At 48.6% G+C, this 18,665-nt stretch overlaps 1 long non-coding RNA gene across 2 annotated transcripts in view; it reads left to right on the top strand.

Annotated features, from left to right (window-relative positions):
* The window catches only part of LOC103548226 (uncharacterized), a 39,017-nt gene that overhangs the window by 13,038 nt on the left and 7,314 nt on the right, over positions 1–18,665 (top strand). The gene's annotated exons all lie outside the window — the stretch shown is intronic.

Consider the following 18,665-nt stretch of genomic DNA (forward strand, 5'->3'; position numbering starts at 1 on the left):
CAGCCATTATCTCTAAATATTTTCTCTTCCTTCTCTCTTTTTTTCCTTCTGAGGCTCCAGTTGTGTACGTATTTTGACCTTTTGATGTTGTCCCAGTTCTTGGATGCGCTGTTCTCCCCTTGCCATCCCCACTCTTTTTTCTCTTTGTGTTTGAGTTTGGTTAATTTCTATTGATCTAGATTCAAGTTTACTGATTCTTTCCTGGCTGTTTCCAGTTTGCTGGTGAGTACGTCAAAGGACTTCTTCATCCCTATGATGTTTTTCACTTCTTTTGTACTTCATTTGACTCTTTTTTTAAAATAGTTTTCATCTCTCTGTTAAAATTCCCCATCTGTTTCTACAGGTTGTCTATTTTTTGCTAGATTCTTTTACTTATTAATCATAGTTATTTTAAAATCTCTGTCTTATAGTTGCAACCTCTCATAGCTCCAGTTATTTCTCTCTCTCTTTCTAATAGCTTTGAGCTATAACTCACATACCACACAATTCAGCATTTAAAGTGCACAATTCAGGGGATTTTTAGCACGGTCACAGAGTTGTGCAACCATCACCACAGTCAATTTTAGAATATTTCATCACCTCAAAAACAAACAAACAAACAAAACAGAAAGAAACAAAAAAGTGAAAACCCTATAGTTGCCAGGGCAACTGGAGGGAAGGGAGAATAGATACAGAATTTCGGTTTGGGGGATGAAAAGGTTCTGGAACTAGATAGTGCAGTGTTGTGAATGTACTTAATACCACTGAATTGTACACTTTAGGATAGTTACAATGGTACATTTTATTTTATCTGTATTTTACCACAATTACATAAAAAAAAAAAAAACCCTGTACCCTTTCATTCCCCAGTTCCCCATGCCTCACAACCCTAAGCAACCACTCCTCTACATATTTGTCTATTCTGGACATTTCATGTAAATGGAACCATATAATATGTGATCTTTTGTGTTTGACTTCTTTCACCTAGCATTTGTTTTCAAGGTTCATCCTTGCTACAGAATGAATGTTTGTGTCCCGCCGCCACCCCCCCCCCAATTCATATGCTGAAAACCTAATGCCCAAAGTGATGGTATTAGAAGGTGGGGCCTTTAGAAGGTGATTAAGTCATGAGGGTGGAGCCCTCATGATTGGGATTGGGGTCTTGATAAAAGAGACCCCAGAGAATCAGCTCACCCCTTGCACCATGTGAGGTGATAACAGAAGTCGGCAGCCCAGGAGGGGGCCTTTCCCAGAATCCAACCATGCTGGTGCCCAGATCTTATACTTCAGCCTCCAGAACTGTGAGAAATAAACTTTTGTTGTTTTCAGCCACCCAGTCTGTGGTATTTTGTTATAACAGCCCATATGGCCTAAGACAATCCTTTTGTACCACGTATCAGTATCTTTTTATGGTCAAATAATATTCCATTGTATGAGTACTGCATTTTGTTTATCCATTCATCAGTTGTTGGACAAATGGGTTATTTCTGCTTTTTGGCTTTCATGAATAATGCAGCTATCAGTATTCATGTACAAATTTTTGCATAAGCATATGTTTTTGTTTTTCTTGGTGTATACCTATGAGTGGAGTTGCTGAGTCAAATGGTAACTCTATGTTTAATTTTTTGAAGAATTGCCAGACTGTTTTTCAAAATGTCTGCACCATTTTATATTCCCGCTGGCAGTGTTTGAGGGTTCCAATTTCTCCATATCCTTGTCAGCACTTGTATTTATCTGACTTTTTGATTCTAGCCTATCCTGGTGGGTGTGAAGTGGTCTCTCATGGTTTTGGTTTGCATTTTCCTGATGACTAATAATGTTAAGCTTCTTTTTATGTGCTTATTGGCCATTTCTACATCTTAATTGGAGATATGCCTATTGAGATCCTTTGCTCATTTTTAAATTGAGTTGTCTTTTTATTATTGAGTTGCTGGAGTTCCTTACAGATATTATATATTATAGATACCAGTCACTTATCAAATATATGCTTTACAAATATTTTATCCATTCTCTGGGCTGTCTTTTCCGTTTCTTGATAGTGTCCTTTCAAGCACAAGTTTTCAAATTTTGATGAAGTCCTTCCCAGTGCCCTTGCCCCATCCTCAGTTTTCCATAGTCCCTGTCCTCCTGGGTCACAGAGGGCATCTCCATGCTCTTCCCGTCCCTGAGTAGTAGCCTGCTGTCGGCTTGTTACTTGTGCTAGGGTCATGGTGGGCCTAGTGGGCTCTCTATTATGCAGGTTCGACTGGGTCTTGAGCAGGCCCTGTACGTCTTGATCTTGGAGATAGGGCTTTCCCAGCGTTCCTGAGCCTCTTCCCCATGGCAACTATCTGCTGCTGCCTTAGTCCTGTGGTTGGTCTAGGGTGGGGAAGAGTTTCACCCAGTGGAGTGACATCAAGCCCACCTCTGTTTGGTGTCACTGCAGGTCCCTAGGCTGGAGACAATTTCCTGTCTTGCCCCCAGGGGCAGGGTGTTGTCTGTCCTTTCTACAACAACACTGGGTCTTAGACTGTGCCCTAGGGGTGACAAGAGGGTTTCCTACCCCTCCCCTAAGAAACCATGAATTTTTCTTTTGCTCCTGCCCGAGGCGCAATGGACTTTCACCTGGGCCCTGGGAACAAAGTGATTTTCTGTCCCTCTCCTAGAGACTTAGGCTTTTGCTTTGTAGAAAGAAGGGTTGGAGCAAAGGATTAGGGTTCCTTGACTGTCCGAAGCAGTGCAGGGTTGCTCTCTGTAGTGCCCCATCCAGTCTTTCTTGGGAGTGTTGGTGCAGGACTATGGAGAAGAGCTCCTCAGTCAGTCTGAGCGGCCTTATATCTGAGGCTGTCAGTTATTCCCAGCTGACATGCTAGGCCACACTAGACCTTTAAGAATCCATTAAGATTTTCTCTGATTTCTTCTTATCCACTTGTATGGTAGCCGCCTTTCTTCTGTGCACTGCCAAGACTGAAAGCGTTCATGTGTCCTGTCACGGAGGACCTGTCACAGGGATCCCAAGCAGAACTCCAAGCGTGACCTCTTGAGCAGAAGCAGCACAGTGCTCCACTGTGACACCTTCCTGACTGTCTACAGGGCTGTCTGTCAGGGCCTGAGGGCTGTTGACAAAAATAATCCATAACCAATCTATAAATGAAAATTTGGGTGAGTTTATTCTGAGCTGAAATCTGAGGACCATGGCCCGGGGCCTTTCTTTTCGAAGGAAGAAAGGGCACCAAAGAAGTGGGGTGCACAGAGTGGTTATATACCCCCATACAGGACGTTTCACATGTGATTGAAATGTCCCTCCCACAATAGTCACAAGATTGCCCTGTCGGCACAGCACTTGATGGACACAGCAGGTAGTGGGTCTGCTCTCTCAGAGGGCGTAGCAGGAGGCAAGTCTATTGGCTCGAGCTGGGTGGTCACAGGTGAGCGCAGCAATCAGTTTCTAGCCTGAGGAAAGATGCTTAATCCTTAAAGAAATGCCAACGTTGGGATGGGGAGGGAAGTTGCACCTTTATCTCAAGGGCCTTTGCTCTTGCCATAGGGAATCTCTAAAGCAGATATACAATGCATGCTCACTGGCCTCCGTCAGGCCCTTTTGGAAAGACAAGGTCAGGCCGAATTAGGTTTACACAAAATGGCTTCCTCATATATTCCAATATATCCTATTACTTGCCATTTTTATTTGTCAGGGCCAAGCATCCCTCCGTGTGACCTTGAGCAAATTCCCTCAGCCTCCCCTGCTGTGCCACACAGCCGCATGGAAGGGGGTGGGAGGACCTCCAGATCTGAATGCCTGGGTTTGAGTCCCAGCCCTGCCCCACACACCAGTGTGACCCCAGGCGAGTTTCTCAGCCTCTCTGTGTCTCAGATACCTCATCCATCCAATGTGGGTAATGGTAAAACCAACCTCAAGGGGATGAAGTGAAGCTTGAATGAGGCTGTCGAAAGCTCTCGCCACAGTGCCTGCCCTGTAGCATCCGCTGCTGTTATCATTCATGGTAGCAGTGGTAGTAATAGTAGCATACTGTATAATAGCAATCTTACTGTTACTATTACTGTTACTCTTGATGGTCTCCAAGGTTCCTTCCAGTGCTCACTATCTGGGATAATATTGAGTATTCATTTATTTTGGTGAGGGCATCTAGGTAGGCCAGGTAATAAAAATGACTTACTTGGGAAGAGGCAGGCAGGCCGTGTGGCCTTTGCTCAGTCCCTGGCCGACTCCCAGCTGTAGAGTGCGGGCTGAACCAACGCACGGGGGCTGTTTGAATCTGTGTCGTGGCGCCGGGTGGGAGGAAATAGGGGCAGCTTTGGAGTCAGCAGCCCACAGAGACGGTGATGCCTGTTTCTCTAAACGGCAAGTTACAGAATGTGGGTAATCGGAGCCCTCACTTCACCAAGCCTTTTAGTCATCAAAGTTCACGCGTATTCATGATCTCGTGTAGCCATGACCAGAGCGGTTTGGGGTGTATGTGTGGGGGATTGTTGGTTCCAGTTTGACAGCAGAGTGGGATCCAAAGAGAGGAGGGGTTTTGGCCAAGGTCACCCAGTGAGATCAGAGTAGAGCTGCGCTGGAACCCACGGTCCAGACTCCCTGTTCAGTGCTCTTCCACGAGCTCTGGGCAGTGAGGTCCCTGCTCCCTTGGATTTCTGCAGCAGCTTGTGCCTCCCGCTGTAGGTCTGTGGGTAGGATCTGGTGAAGCAGAGAGCCCCGGGGAGAGGAAGCCACGAGGGTTGGTGGTTATGTCAGGGACTATTTGCTGCTCCCCCCCACCAAAATCAGGGATGGTAACTGTTGTTCCAATTTGGGTTTTTTTCCCCTTTGTTGTGTTAAAGAGATGCAATCACCAACACCCTGAACCACACCAAGCCTCACAACCAGAGCTACGCCTATGACCTTTGCCTTGTTTTAATGCTAAGATCTCTCCAGGAGGAGCTTCGGCCTTATTACCATACCCTGCGGTGTACGTGGAAGCATGTTTTCCACCTGAGCCTGTGCAAGCAAATGCCCACCTCTCTCTTTGGAATATTCATTCCCCATCAGAAATAAAAGCTCCCTGCTTCCCTTTGTTTGGGGACGCCATGACTCTGGAAATGATTCTGCATGGTCTCCCATTTGCTGCAAATATACTTTACTCTGTGAGACAACTACCTCTGGCTGAGAGTCTGATTTAACTCACCAGAAGGGGAATCCGCTTTGGTTTCAGTAGCAGTTGGAGCCGCTCTCCCGCCCCACCCCGACCCCCACCCCGCACCAGGTGGGGAGGGAGTGTCCTCCGTTGCTGCCTCCCACAGCCCCAGGCCCTCAGGAGAGTTTTGCTGAATGAAGAAATGAAAACATTTCTCTTCCATTTTTGTTCAGGCTTGTTGAATCCTAAACCTTCAGTCTGGTGATGAGTTCGTCCTGTGGTCCGGGCCTAGCACAGAGCCAGGCACATTAGAAACCACTAGTAAATATTTATTAAAGGGATCATCCCACCACACTCAGTTCTTGCACAGATTAAAGAAAACAAAGACCAGGGGAGGGAGAAGGGGGAGGTGGTGTTTCGTGGGTACAGAGGTTCAGTTTTGCAAGATGAAATGAGTTCTGGAGATGGATGGTGGCAATGGTTGCACAACAGTGTGAATGCGCTTTATGCCACTGAAGTGTACACTTAAAAACGGCTAAGATGGTAAATTTTGTTACTTATATTTTACCATGATTTTAAAAATTTTAAAGGAAATTTGACAAAATAAATACATTCTCTAATCTGAAGAAACAAAACAAAGTGAAGTATGCATCTTTTCTGTCCACTTCACAAATGGAAAGGGAACGGGGACTGACTGTGCACCGCAGTGGATCCTGCCAGACACACAGACACACACCTGTCCCACCCGGGTGCGCCCACCGGTCCTGAGGACCCACTCCAGCCCTGGCCTGGAGCCCTGGGGAATCTGCTTCTTCCTCCTGAAGCCAGGGAGGCGTGAGGGAAGCCCTTGAAACTCTCTCCCCCAGGTAGTCTCCCCTGTGTCATGTCCTCTGGCTTTTACAAGGCATGGGAGTTGTGTCAAGTCAGTGTGGCCACAGAGCCAAGCCAGTTATACAACCATGGGATGGTACATAACAGGAGCAGAAATAGCCACCCACGACTCCAAGCTCGCGGTGTGCGGGGACCTGCCAGCTGCTCTGTGTGCGTTGTGCCCTCTAATCCTCACAACAGGCCGTGAGGTCAGTCCTGTGGTCATCTCTGTTGACAAATGAGGAAACTAAGGTTCAGATGGGGTAAGTAGCTGGCTCATTCATTCCAAGAGGGCCATGTGCATAAGAAGTGGGTTCGTGGCTTGAATCTTGTGCTCTGAATGCCGTGCTTTGCTGGACTCTGTTGCCGGCATCCCGTAGATGGGGAAATTGACTTCCTTGGAGTGTCTGTTGACTCCCCTACAGTCACTCAGCCAGGCGATGACAGAATTGTAGTTGGGATCCAGGTTTCCCAATTCCCAGGATAGTGCCTTTTCTACCATACGAGGCCTCATCAGAGAAAAAGGTCTGGATTTCGTCAACCACAGCCCCATCTGCCTCTTCGTTGTGCACCCCTGAAGGCAGTGTCGTGCGGTGTTACTGGCAGAACAGTTCTTGCCTTGCTGACCCCCACCTTGAAAGATTTCTCTTTCCCTGTTTCTGACCCTGGCTGCTTCATTTTCCAAGGAGAGATGATGGTTTAAGGGGACGCCTTCAGGCATGGTGGCCCCAAACAGGATCAGAAAACCTTTGTAGCCCAGGGCTGTTGAGGGTGTTGCAGAGAAGGCCTCCGGCCTGCAGAGTAGACTGGTGGCAAGGTGGGGCTACCGCATGCCAAAGAGGGAGCCCCTGGAGACACGTGTGCCCTCTCTGGGCCTCAACATCCTCTTTGTTCAGTGGGATTGTGGGCAGATAGTTGGGGTAGGTGGTTTCTTTTTGTTTGTTTTTTTTTAATGAGTTGGATTTTATTACTCTCCCTATTTTATTTATTTATTTTTTAAAATTGAGACATAATTGACACATAACCTTGTATTAGTTTCAGGTGTACGACGTGATGATTTGATATTTTGATATATGTATATATTGTGAAATGATCACCTGTACAATAAGTTTAGGGGACATCCAACACCACACATAGATAGAATTTTTTTTCTTGTGATAACAATTTTTAAGATCTATTCTCTTGCTATTTTTCAAATATACAATACACTTTTATTGTTGTTAACCATAGTCCCCATACTGTACATTACATCCCCAGGACTTATTCCTCTTACAACTGGAAGTTCGTAACTTTTGACCACCTGCACCCATTTCTCCTACCCCCCCCCCCCCCCCCGCCCTGCCTCTACCTCTGGCAACCACCAGTCTGTTCTCTATATCTATGAGTTCAGATTGTGTTGGGTTTTCTTGAGGCTACATATGTAAGTGATGTTATGCAGTATTTGTCTTTCCTTGTCTGACTTATTTCACTTAGCTTGATGCCCTCAAGGTCCATCCATGTTGTCGCAAATGGCAGAATTTCCCCTTTTTTGTGGCTGAATGGTATTCCATTGTATATTGTGGGGGCCTGGAATTGGCCACCCCAAGATATGTCTCTTTGGCATGAAGATTGTTTGGGGCTGGTTACTTTTAATAAACTGCAGACAGGAAAGCAACTGAACAGTAGAATTTACTTACCCTTTGTAAGAGACATTTACATTTGTAAGGGAAATCTCCATCTGTAAAGGTGTCTCCCTCTCTGTACCAGGAAGAAGGGGCATGACCTTATCTCTAGAAACTCTTATCAGTGCAGAAGGCAAAGACTTAAATCTGCATAATAATCTTATTCCTGTTTACTGTGCTTGTCTGGTAACCTCCTGTAACTGACTCCCCCCCACCCCCAACATCCTCCTTTGTCTTTAGCTGAATATGATATTTAAGTTGGGGGCTTCAGCCATTTTGGCGAGTTCCTCAGGTTACCTGAGCCTCTCCCATGTATACATGTTATAAAGCTTTGTTTAATTTTCTCCTGTTATTCTGTCTCATGTGAGTTTAATTTGTTCTCCAGCCAGAAGAACCCACAGTGGATAGAGGAAATGTCTTCCTCCCCTACACTATGTATATGTATGCACACCACATTCTTTTTATCCATTCATCCACTGATGGACACTTAGTTTGTTTCCATGTCTTTGCTCTTGTCAATGATGCTGCAGTGAACGTGGGCGTGCATATGTCTTTTCACATTAGTGATTCTGTTTCCTTGAGATATATTCCCAGAAGTGGAATTGCTGGATCATACGGAAGTTCTGTTGGAATAAGTGGTTTCTAAGCCCATCTCCCTGTTTTAGGTCGGGTTCCCTAGAAGGAGATCCTGAGTTGAGGAGCCCCTATGAGACTGGTGTCTTGAGGAAATGCCCTCAGGAGAAACTGGAGAGGGAGTTGGAGCAGCCAGGCAAGGAAGGGGAAGAGTGTAAGCAGGATGTAATTCTAGACCAGGAACAGACTCAGCTGGACCCCCCCAGGGAGCTCTGGAGTGGAAATTATGCCCCATGTTTGTTCCAGCTTAGAGCAAGGCAGCTAACCTGTGTGTCTTGGCTAAGGGTCACCTGGGATGGGGCGGGGCGGGGAGATGTGAACACCCAGGTATTTACCTTACTCTGCACACAGAGAAAACTGTCTTCTATAGTCCCAGGCAAGCCCAGGAGAGCTGCAGGGGCGGGTGGTTAGAAGGAAAAGTCCACAGAGGCACAGAATGGGGTCCAGAGCAATGATCAGAGGGAATCTGGGGGAGCACTGACAGTGTCTCCTGTACCACCCTCAGGATTCATCCTGTTATTTCAAGCGTCTAGGTCTTTCCCAGCAGCACTGGATCAATGGGAGAAGGGGTAAGGGCCACCCATAGACTGGGAGCCTGGGGTTCAAGTGGGAGCTTTGCATGAGAATGGAGGCTACAGGGTCAGGGGAGCCTCAAAGAACCACATGTGGCAATTTGGCAGGGCTGAGGGGTCTTGATCTCCTCTACCTTCTGCTTTACACATGCACACAGCCATGCACACCCAGATGCATGGGGCACAGGAACACCGTGTGTCAATATGCGTGGAAGCACACACTGGCACATGCAGACATGCACATGCTGACTCATGCACAGGTGTGACGTGCTTTTTTTTGAGGAAGATTAGCCCTGAGCTAACTACAGCCAATCCTCCTCTTTTTGCTGAGGAAGACTGGCCCTGAGCTAACATCCATGCCCGTCGTCCTCTACTTTATACGTGGGATGCCTACCACAGCATGGCTTTTGCCAAGTGGTGCCATGTCTGCACCCGGGATCCAAACAGTGAACCCTGGGCCACAAGAAGCGGAACATGTGCACTTAACCACTGCGCCACTGGGCCGGCCCCTGTGTACGTGCTTTTACACAAGGCCATGTACACACAAGGGTACTCTTGCAGAAACATAGCCATAGAAGTGCACATGCATATTGCTGAGCTCGCACCAGAAGCATGGCCAACCAAGGTCCTTTTTGTTCCTGGCTATTGGGAGGGAAAGGTGGGGGGATGGGCAGGGTCCAGGGCCAGGCCAGTTGCAGCTGGCCCCTGAGGACTGACCTTTGGCTGGAATGGTCTAGATCACGTCAGTCCCATGTCTTTCTGGGGTTGCTTGTGGAGAACTGATTACAGGTGTCTGGAAGCTCAGCTACCACCTCCCCACCCCATCCCTGTCCCCTTGAAGCTCTACTCCCACCTTTGGCCCAGGCCTTAGTCCATCAGCAGGCCAGAGGCCCCCTGTCCCCATTGTACAGAGGGACATCTGCAACCCAGGAAAGGAATGGATTGGGGCCCCAGCCCTGGCCTGCTTCCTCCCCACATAGCGGGAGCCAGCGGGAGCCAGCAGGAGCATTGCCACTGGGAAGCAAGGCACATCGGTACAGCATCAGACTGACTGCGGCTCTGAGGGGCACCCAGTCTGGTGGGGGTCAAAGGCATTTAAAAAGTGTGATTAGTGCCCGGCTGGAAGGAAGCAGGTAGACTGGACTGTGGAAGCCCAGAGAAAGCACCTAACAGCCTGGAGGGGGTGGGACCGGGCAAGGCTTTCCAGGGGAGGTAACATCTGAAAAGACCAAGAGGAATTGGATTTGGGTGGAAGGGAGTAGAATAAAAGGCATTTTAGGCAGAGAGAACAGCTTGTGCAAGATGCTGGCGCTCATGGAAGCAAGGTGCCCTAGGGAACTGGCAGAAGTTCCACAAGGCTGCAGGAGGGTAGGGAGCAGCCGGGAAGGAAGGCAGAAGCCACAGCAGGAAGGGAGGAAGGGCTGTAAGCCAGCCAAGGGCCTAGAGGCACTCAGAGGGCACAGAGAGGCCGCTGACAAGTTTTAAGCAGGGTTATGATTTTATCCGACCTGCGCTGGGAAGACCTTACTGGTTCCAAAGTGCAGGGTGGATCTGGGACGGCTTAAGACAGATTTGAGATGGAACGCAGAACTGCTTGTTACATGGGGGCTGGCAGGCTTTTCAGGCCAAGAGGCAAGTCGAGGATGTCAGGTAGGTACTTCTACAGCAAGAGAGGAAACCAATTTCCACAAAATGTTAATTGACAAAACAGAGTAAATAATTGAGTACAATTTTTTGTAATATGGGTTTACTAATGAAAATAATGGAATTTTTAGGAGGATGAAATTACTTAACTGGGGCTCGAAGTTAGTGTTCCCTGCCATCAAATTGATTGCAAATGTCCATCTGTAAAAATCATTCTTAGCCCCCAGGTCATTCAACTCAGGCTGTAGTTTGCTGACCCCTCGTCTAGGCTAATGGGGCACAGGTGGAATCCAGTGAGACAAAGGAGGCGCTCCCCTCCCCACCTCCTGACCACCTGCAAGCCACAGCGCCCAGACCTCCGCCATTCCTGCCGCTCCTTTGAGAGGGGTCTTTGCTTCCAGGGGGCTCCAGTTAAAATGGACCCTTGTTATTAGGAGGGACCAAGATCCTTTAGCCAATAGGAAGACAACAGAAATATGAACATCTGTGATCGTAACATCTCAGGGCAAGAGGGACCTCAGAGGTCCCTGCCCACCCCTCTCCCAGGGCAGGACTAACATACATGTGTTTTTTGGAATTGCTCTATATCCCAGATAAGGAAAGTGACTTGCTTGAGGTCACACTGCAAACTGCTGACAGAGCTAGGATCTGAACCTAAGTCTCAGCATTCCCAGCTGGGGTTCCTTTCCTATGCCACCATGTCCTCCCCGTGGACCCTGCCTAACTTGGAGGAGAGGAGCACAGGGGAGTAGTGTCAGGACTCATCTCTCCAGGACATCGTGCTCTTCAGGCTCCTGCCAGCGGCAGGTCACGTCTCCTCATTTACATATATTTGCATATATAGCTTCCAGGTGAGGAATCTGAGGCTCCAGAGAATGAATAACTTACTTGGGAGAATGAATAACTTAATTGGCATCCGTGGTAGGTTAAAAATATACCCCTCCCCCGGCAACAAAGATATCCAAATTACAGTCCTTAGAACCTGTGAATGTTACCTGATACAGGAAAAAGCAGTCTTTGCAGTGTGATTAAATTAAGGCTCCCGAGATGAGATTATCCTGGGTTACCTGGATGGCCTCTAACTGTACTCGTATGTATCCTTATAAAAGAGGAGCAGGGAGAGATTTTACTAGATACAGGAAGCAGAAGGAGATGTGACAATGGAAACAGAGAGGGTTTTTTTTCTTTTTTTTTTTTTTAAAGATTTTAATTTTTTTTCCTTTTTCTCCCAAAGCCCCTTGATACATAGTTGTGTATTTTTTTAGTTGTGGGTCCCTCTAATTGTGGCATGTGAGATGCCACCTCAGCATGGCCTGAGGAGCGGTGCCATGTCTGCGCCCAGGATTCGAACTGGCAAAACCCTGGGCCGCTGAAGTGGAGCTCGTGAACCTAACCACTTTGCCACGGGCCAGCCCAAGAGAGTTTTGAAGATACTCCCCTATTGGCTTTGAAGATGGAGGAAGGGCCCCTGAGCCCATAGCTCTACAAGCTGGAAACGGTAAGGAACAGATTCTCTCCTGGAGCCTCTGAGGGAGCAGGGCCCTGCCGACCCCTTGTAAAACTGCCACCAGTGCAATTGACCTCCGGCTCCTGGCCCCCAGAATGGGGAGAGAATACATTTCTGTTGTTTCAAGTGGCCAAGTGTGTGGCAATTTGTTACAGCAGCCTCAGAAAACTAATACAGCATCCCATAGCAATTTTTCGTAATTTAAATAAACTTTTAATTTTAGACTAGTTTTAGATTTACAGGAAAGTTGCAAAGACAGTACAGAGTTCTTATATACCGCTCACCCAGTTTCCTCTACTGTTTACATCTTGTGTTACTGTGGTACATTTGTCACAGCTAAGGACCAAGATTGGCACATAACTAAACTCCACAACTTTATTCCAATGTCTCCAGTTTTTCCTAATGATATTTATCTGTTCTAGGATCTCACTCAGGACACCACCTCACCTTTAGTTGTCATATCTTAACTTCCTCTGGTCTGTGACGGTTTCTCAGGCTTTCCTCACTTTGTGATGAGCTTTAGTTTGGAGGAGTACAGCTCAGGTGTTTTGGAGAAGGTCACTGCCTTTGGATTTGTCTGACGTTCTTCTGGTTAGAGTGGTGTTCTGGGGTTTGTGGAGGAAGACCACAGAAGTTAAGTGCCGTTCTCAGCTCACATATCAACAGTACATACTATCAACGTGACTTTTCACTAATGATGTTGACCTTGATCACTTGGCTGAGGTAGTGTTTACCAGGGTTTTCCACTGTAAAATTACTCCCTAGGGGCTGGCCTGGTGGTGCAGTGGTTAAGTTAACCAGTTTGGACCCCAGGCATGGACCTGCGCACCGCTTATCAAGCCATGCTGTGGCAGGCATCCCACGTATAAAAAATAGAGGAAGATGGGCATGGATGTTCGCTCAGGGCTAATCTTTCTAAAAAAAAAAATTCTCCCTATCCCTCCTCTGTCCCCAGATCTTTCCATACTCCACTCTTGGAAGCAAGCCGCTAAGTATATCCCAAGTGGGATGGCGTTATGCTCCATTTGCCTGAGGGGACAGTATGTACATAAATTATTTGGGATTCTTCTGTAAGGGAGATTTGTCTCTTCTCTCCATTTATTTATTATTTAGTTATTTGTTTATATCAGTGTGTGCTTGTGGACATTTATTTTATCCTTTGGATTATAATCCAAATACTACGTTATTTGCTTAGTTGCTCAAGTTGTCCCAGCATGGCCATTGGGAGCTTTTTCAGTTTGTCGCCTGTGTTCCTTTGCGACGCCCCCATCATTTTGTCTTTTGAGCGCTTCCTTACTTTCTGGCAGTAAAGGATGCTTCAGGCTTGTCTTGTCTTTTCCCTGCCCCAGCCCTAGAATCAGTCATTTCTCCAAGTATCTCAGGAGTCCTTTCAGTAGAGAATGGTCTTAGAAACCAAGATCTGGGCTGTATGCTTGCTACATGCTACTGGGGTGCCATTGCTTCTAGGCTCTCTGAGAAGACAGAGCTAGGAAATGCAAGTATGTAAATGAATCCACGCGTACGTACATGTTTATAATTATTTCTCTATCCATCCATCTGTATCTGTGTTAAACTGAACATGAATTCATACTGATGTCTCCCCGTCTAGTCTGTTACCACAGGGATCATTCTAGCCTTCCCTCCTGGCTTATCTGTAACCTGCCTCTCCAACAGTGAGAAAGCCGGCCCCCACCACCCGATTATTTCTTCGTGCAGTCTCAGCTGACGGGGACGGCAGTCTCCAGTTAGGTCAGTCCTCTTCCCCCACTCCCTTCAGTGAGGTTTTCTCCTACATTTGTAATACAGCCTGCATCCCATCCTGGGATTTCTCGACTTCTCGGTTGATTTCTTAAATGTGATTTCTATACCTTAAGATTCACTCTTGGTGGGTTTTGACAAATGCACAGTGTCGTGTATGCACCACTATGGTACCGTATAGATTGTTTCCACCGCCCTAAAGAATTCCCTGGGCTCTCCCTCCCTAAATCCCTGACAACTTCCTATCTGATCTGTTTCCCATTCCTATATTTTATCCTTTTCTATGAATGGAATCATATAGGATATGGCTTTTTTGCTCTGGCTTCTTTCCCTTAGCAAAATTCATCCATATGTTGTGTGTGAATTAATAGCTCGTTTCTCTTTATTTCTGAACAGTATTCCATTGTATGGGTGTACTACAGTTTGTTTATCCATTCACATACTGAAGGTAATTTAAGATTTCATTTATTTAAGATTTTATTTTTCCTTTTTCTCCCCAAAGCCCCCCAGTACACAGCTGTGTATTTTTAGTTGTGGGTCCCTCTAGTTATGGCGTGTGGGATGCCACCTCAACATGGCCTGATGAGCTGTGCCATGCCCACACCCAGGATCCAAACCAGCGAAACCCTGGGCTACCGAAGTGGAGCGCATGAACTTAACCACTGGGCCACAGGGCCAGTCCCCTAAAGGTAATTTATATTATATTTTACAAATGGATAGGTCCATGATGGATTAAGAAAATACCCCCCATAAGAATCTGGTCCTTTACAACAGACGTTTTGAGAAGGATTGATCTAAGTCATGTCCAAATGCAGGCTTCTGACAATTTTTAGGGCTTTTGTTAGGGAGGGGCCTCTTTTGACCCTTAGACATTGATATTTTATTGATAGGGCCAGGGTTTGTTGCTGTTTTTTATTTTATTTTATTTTTTTAAAGATTGGCACCTGAGCTAACAACTGTTGCCAATCTTCTTTTTTTATTTTCTGCTTTTTCTCCCCAAATCCCCCCAGCACATAGTTGTATATTGTAGTTGTGGGTCGTTCTAGTTGTGGCATGTGGGATGTCACCTCAGCATGGCCTAATGAGCGGTGCCATGTCTGCGCCCAGGATCCGAACCAGCGAAACCCTGGTCCACCGAAGTGGAGTGCATGAACTTAACCACTTGGCCACGGGGTCAGCCCCTGTTGCTGTTTTTTAAAGGGGCTTCTGGAAAGGGTCTGCATGCCCATCTGGTTCTGTTCATTCTCTCACTGAGGATGTAACTGGATGCACATGACACCAGTTCAACTAGTTAAAAAGGGAAGCACTCAGGTCAGTTTCCTTGCAGGGAGCAATGGGGAAGGTACAGAATCTAAGACGTGCCCAAACCTAGCCTGTGATAGACACCAACTCTCACAGGCCTCTCCACACCATTTCCTGGCATTTCTACAGGGACGGGGCAAGGAAGAGCCAGCATTTATTGACGTTCTTTTATGGATGAACCATCTACAGGTGGGGAAACTGAGACTCAGCGAGGGGATGTGACTTGTGTGGGGCCACACAGCCAAACAGATGAGTTTGGGCACCGTGTGCCTTGCTGGCTCAAGGCCTCTGCCATTTCCAACGTGCCGCTCTGCCGGCCAGAGGCCAGAACTAGGCAGATGGGAGCCACGTGTGGTAGCTCTCTGGGCAGGCAGCCTTCATGTTGGGACCAGGATTCCAGAGTCTTTTAACCTCTCTGACAAATGAACCTCATTTATTATAAAGAGGTCACTATGGGCATCACTGAGATAGTACATACAGAGCATCCCACCCAGAGCCCAGCACACAGTAGGTTCTCAGAAAGTGGCTCAGGGTGCTGACTCTGCCCTGTTGTGGGCTCTTGAAGACAGATGCCCACTTCAGCTCAAGGCATCCTTTGGCCCTCTGGCCTGGCTCATGACCCACTCCAGCTTGAGGACCTCCCGGGGCTCCTCCCTACCCTGGGGATAAATTCCTGACTCCTTGACTGGACATTTGAGTTCCACTAGTCAGTAGGCAAGGCACAGTCAGGGAACCGTCTGCCTTATTCACTACTGGATCTCAATACAAGTTTGCTGCACAGAGGCCTCAACCTCCAGCCTCCTCTTCTTGAACTCACCCTTGCCTGCTGAACCATGTGAGTAACAGTTGTAGACGTGTGTCCTGTGCTTTCCGTCCTCTCTGCCTTTGCTTGCTCAGCAGCTTCCATCCTCCCTGCCCCGCCTCTTCCTGAACCCTAGCAGAGCATCGTCTCCTTGAGCGGCTGAGCCTTGGCCCGTGCACGTGGCTGCTGGCGGTGCTATGCTGGCTGACCCCTGTCCTACCCATCACCATAAAGTAGTGCCAGACAGGCTGGGCCCCAGCAGGCCCTTTGTTCCCTGTGGGAAATGATATCTGAGAACTTCTCCCCAGGTCAAAGGGCAGCCTGATTTCTACAGGCGATCCAGCTGTCCTTGTCACTTGAGGGCCTCTGACCCACTCTATCACGCCTGACAAATCCTGTTGTCCTCTGGCTGTCTGAATGTGTGTGTGTGTTGGGGTCGGGGAGACTATCTTCCTACACAATTGTGAGCCCCCTGAGGCAGGCCTTGGGGGCCCTAAGGAGGTGTCAGCTAGGAGATGCTAAATTAATAACTGAACCCTCATTTGTGCAGCTCCGGGCACACTGCCTTGATTGGGAAGGCCAACTGCTGTAACAAACACCCCCGATCTCCGTGGCTCAACATGATAAAAGGACGTTTTTTGCTCAAAGTCCAGTGTGGCTGTTCCTACTTGATAACTCTCTTGGGCAGTCCTGATCAAGGTTCTCTACCCCCATCTTGTGCTGCTCATGTCTTCACCCTAGGCCTCCAAGGTTCCTGGGAAAGAGGAGAATTCTCTTCCCTCTGACCCCTCAAGTCTCTGCCCATCCCACATCCCGGCACCCTCAAGTCTAATGGCCACCTGTACTCCATCCCAACCAGGCCAGAGTGTCACGGCCATCAATCCCACCTCCGACCTTTGCTTAAACTGTTGCCCCACCCATCTGGGGACCCTCTATGGCCAGCACAGCCTCTGTCCTCCAGGCGAGCCACCTGGTGCCTCAGTACACAGCACTGGTGTAGCCCGGTCTAATCACTGAGGGCTGTGGCCATGGCACTGAGCCGCCAAGCTGGCCCCCAACAATCTCACCTCCTGATGTCCACACCCTTGTATGGAGTGTGACCTAGACTTGGTGACTCACATCTGATCAATAGAGTAAGGCAGAATCCGTGATGTGTGACTCGGAGGCTAGATCAGACAGGGCAGTGTGGCCTCTCTCTCTCTACTCGCTTGCTCTGGAAGGAGCCGTGTCATTGGCAGCCCTATGGAGAGGCCCACGTAGTGAGGGACGGAAGCCTCCTGCCAACAGCCACATGGCTGAGCTTGGGAGGGGATCCCCCCCCCCCCGCCACCCTCAAGTCTTCCAGGACTGCAGCCCTAGCCAACAGCTGGGCTGCAGCCTCGTGAGAAGCCTGAGCCAGAACCCCTCTGCAAAGACACTTGCAGACTCCTGACCCTCCGAAACGGCGAGACAATAAATGTTTGTTAAAAGCAACAGGTTTTGGGGGATTTGTTATATATACAGCAATAGAGAACTAGTTCAGTCACCTCCAGAGGCAAAGTCTGGGTCTTCTCCCCTCATCCCTGCCCCAGGCCTAGTGTGTGCTGGACTAAAGGAGGCATGTGAGAGTTCATTTATGCAACCAGGCAGCGTTTGCTAGGGCTGCAGAGGTGCACCAGGTCCTGCGCTGGTGCTGGGATGGGGCTTAGGGCGACAAGGATGGAGTCTTGGCCCTCGGGGGCTTCCTAGTCCACTGGGAGACAGAAGAGTCACTCACCCCTTAATGACCATGGCCCTTTCACCCCAAAAACTAATCCGAAAGAGGGGTAACTAACTCTGATTCAGGGCAGTGGGGTGGGAGAGCGGAGTGTGAGGGTGGGTGAGGTGTGCTGAGGTTTGACAAAGGAGGTGACCTTTGCGGGTCGGTGACGTTGACTAGGTCGAGGAGGAAGAGCATTTTGGGGAAGGGGAACAGCGTGCCTCGGAACACAGCAGATGCAAGAGCAGCATGTGGTCAGCAATCAGTGAAGGATGTACAGGGGATAGGATGCAGGGGAGAAGGTCTGGGAGGTGAGGCTGGGGAGGTCGCGGGGGCAGATGAGAAAGGGCCTCGAATGCCAGGCTGAGGAGGAGTTTAGAAATCATCCTGAGGCCTCGGAGATCGTTTTAGGGAGCTGGGTTTTGCTCGAGAGTGAGGATGCAGGTTCCGTGTGCGGGTTGCTGGAGGGAGGGCACTGGAGAAGGGGGCATCAGTGCGTGGCTTCGCAACTGCCAGGATGCTGAGTGCTGTGACAGAGGGAGGGCAAGTCTGGGGAACCCAGTGGGAGCCCCTCTCTCAACTCAGGCGTCAGGGGAGGCTTCCTGTAATAGGGGAAACCAGGCTCGAAGAAGGAGTAAGAACGACCCAGACAAAGAGATGGGGTCGGGGAAATGCCATTCCAGGCAGAGGGAGCAGCATGGGCAAAAGCCCAGAGGTGAGAGAGCATGGCTGATACAAGGAACTGCAAGTGGGTCAGTATAACGCGAGGAGGAGGGATGAGGATGGAGAAAACTGGGCCAGATGGTGGAGAGTGGCGAAGGGCAGGCAAAGAAGCTTTGGCTTTGAGGTAGGCATCTTCTGTCTTCCGTTGACCCCCCCAGATCCACTCTCCACCCATCTCCCCCCTGCTCTTCCTGGGAGACCCACCTTTGTGGCCTGCACCCACAGGCCCTTGTGCCCTCTAGCTTCCAATTGGGTTCAGGCAATAAGGAGCCTTGGCAGGAGAGGGAGGGAGGAGAGTGAGGGGGGAATGCTCATTCCTGGCCCCCTCCCTGCAGCGTCACCCGGCCCTGCCTGTGCTCCTT

The sequence above is a fragment of the Equus przewalskii genome, chromosome 6 (genome assembly GCF_037783145.1).
Source record: "Equus przewalskii isolate Varuska chromosome 6, EquPr2, whole genome shotgun sequence".
Lineage (NCBI taxonomy): Eukaryota > Metazoa > Chordata > Mammalia > Perissodactyla > Equidae > Equus > Equus przewalskii.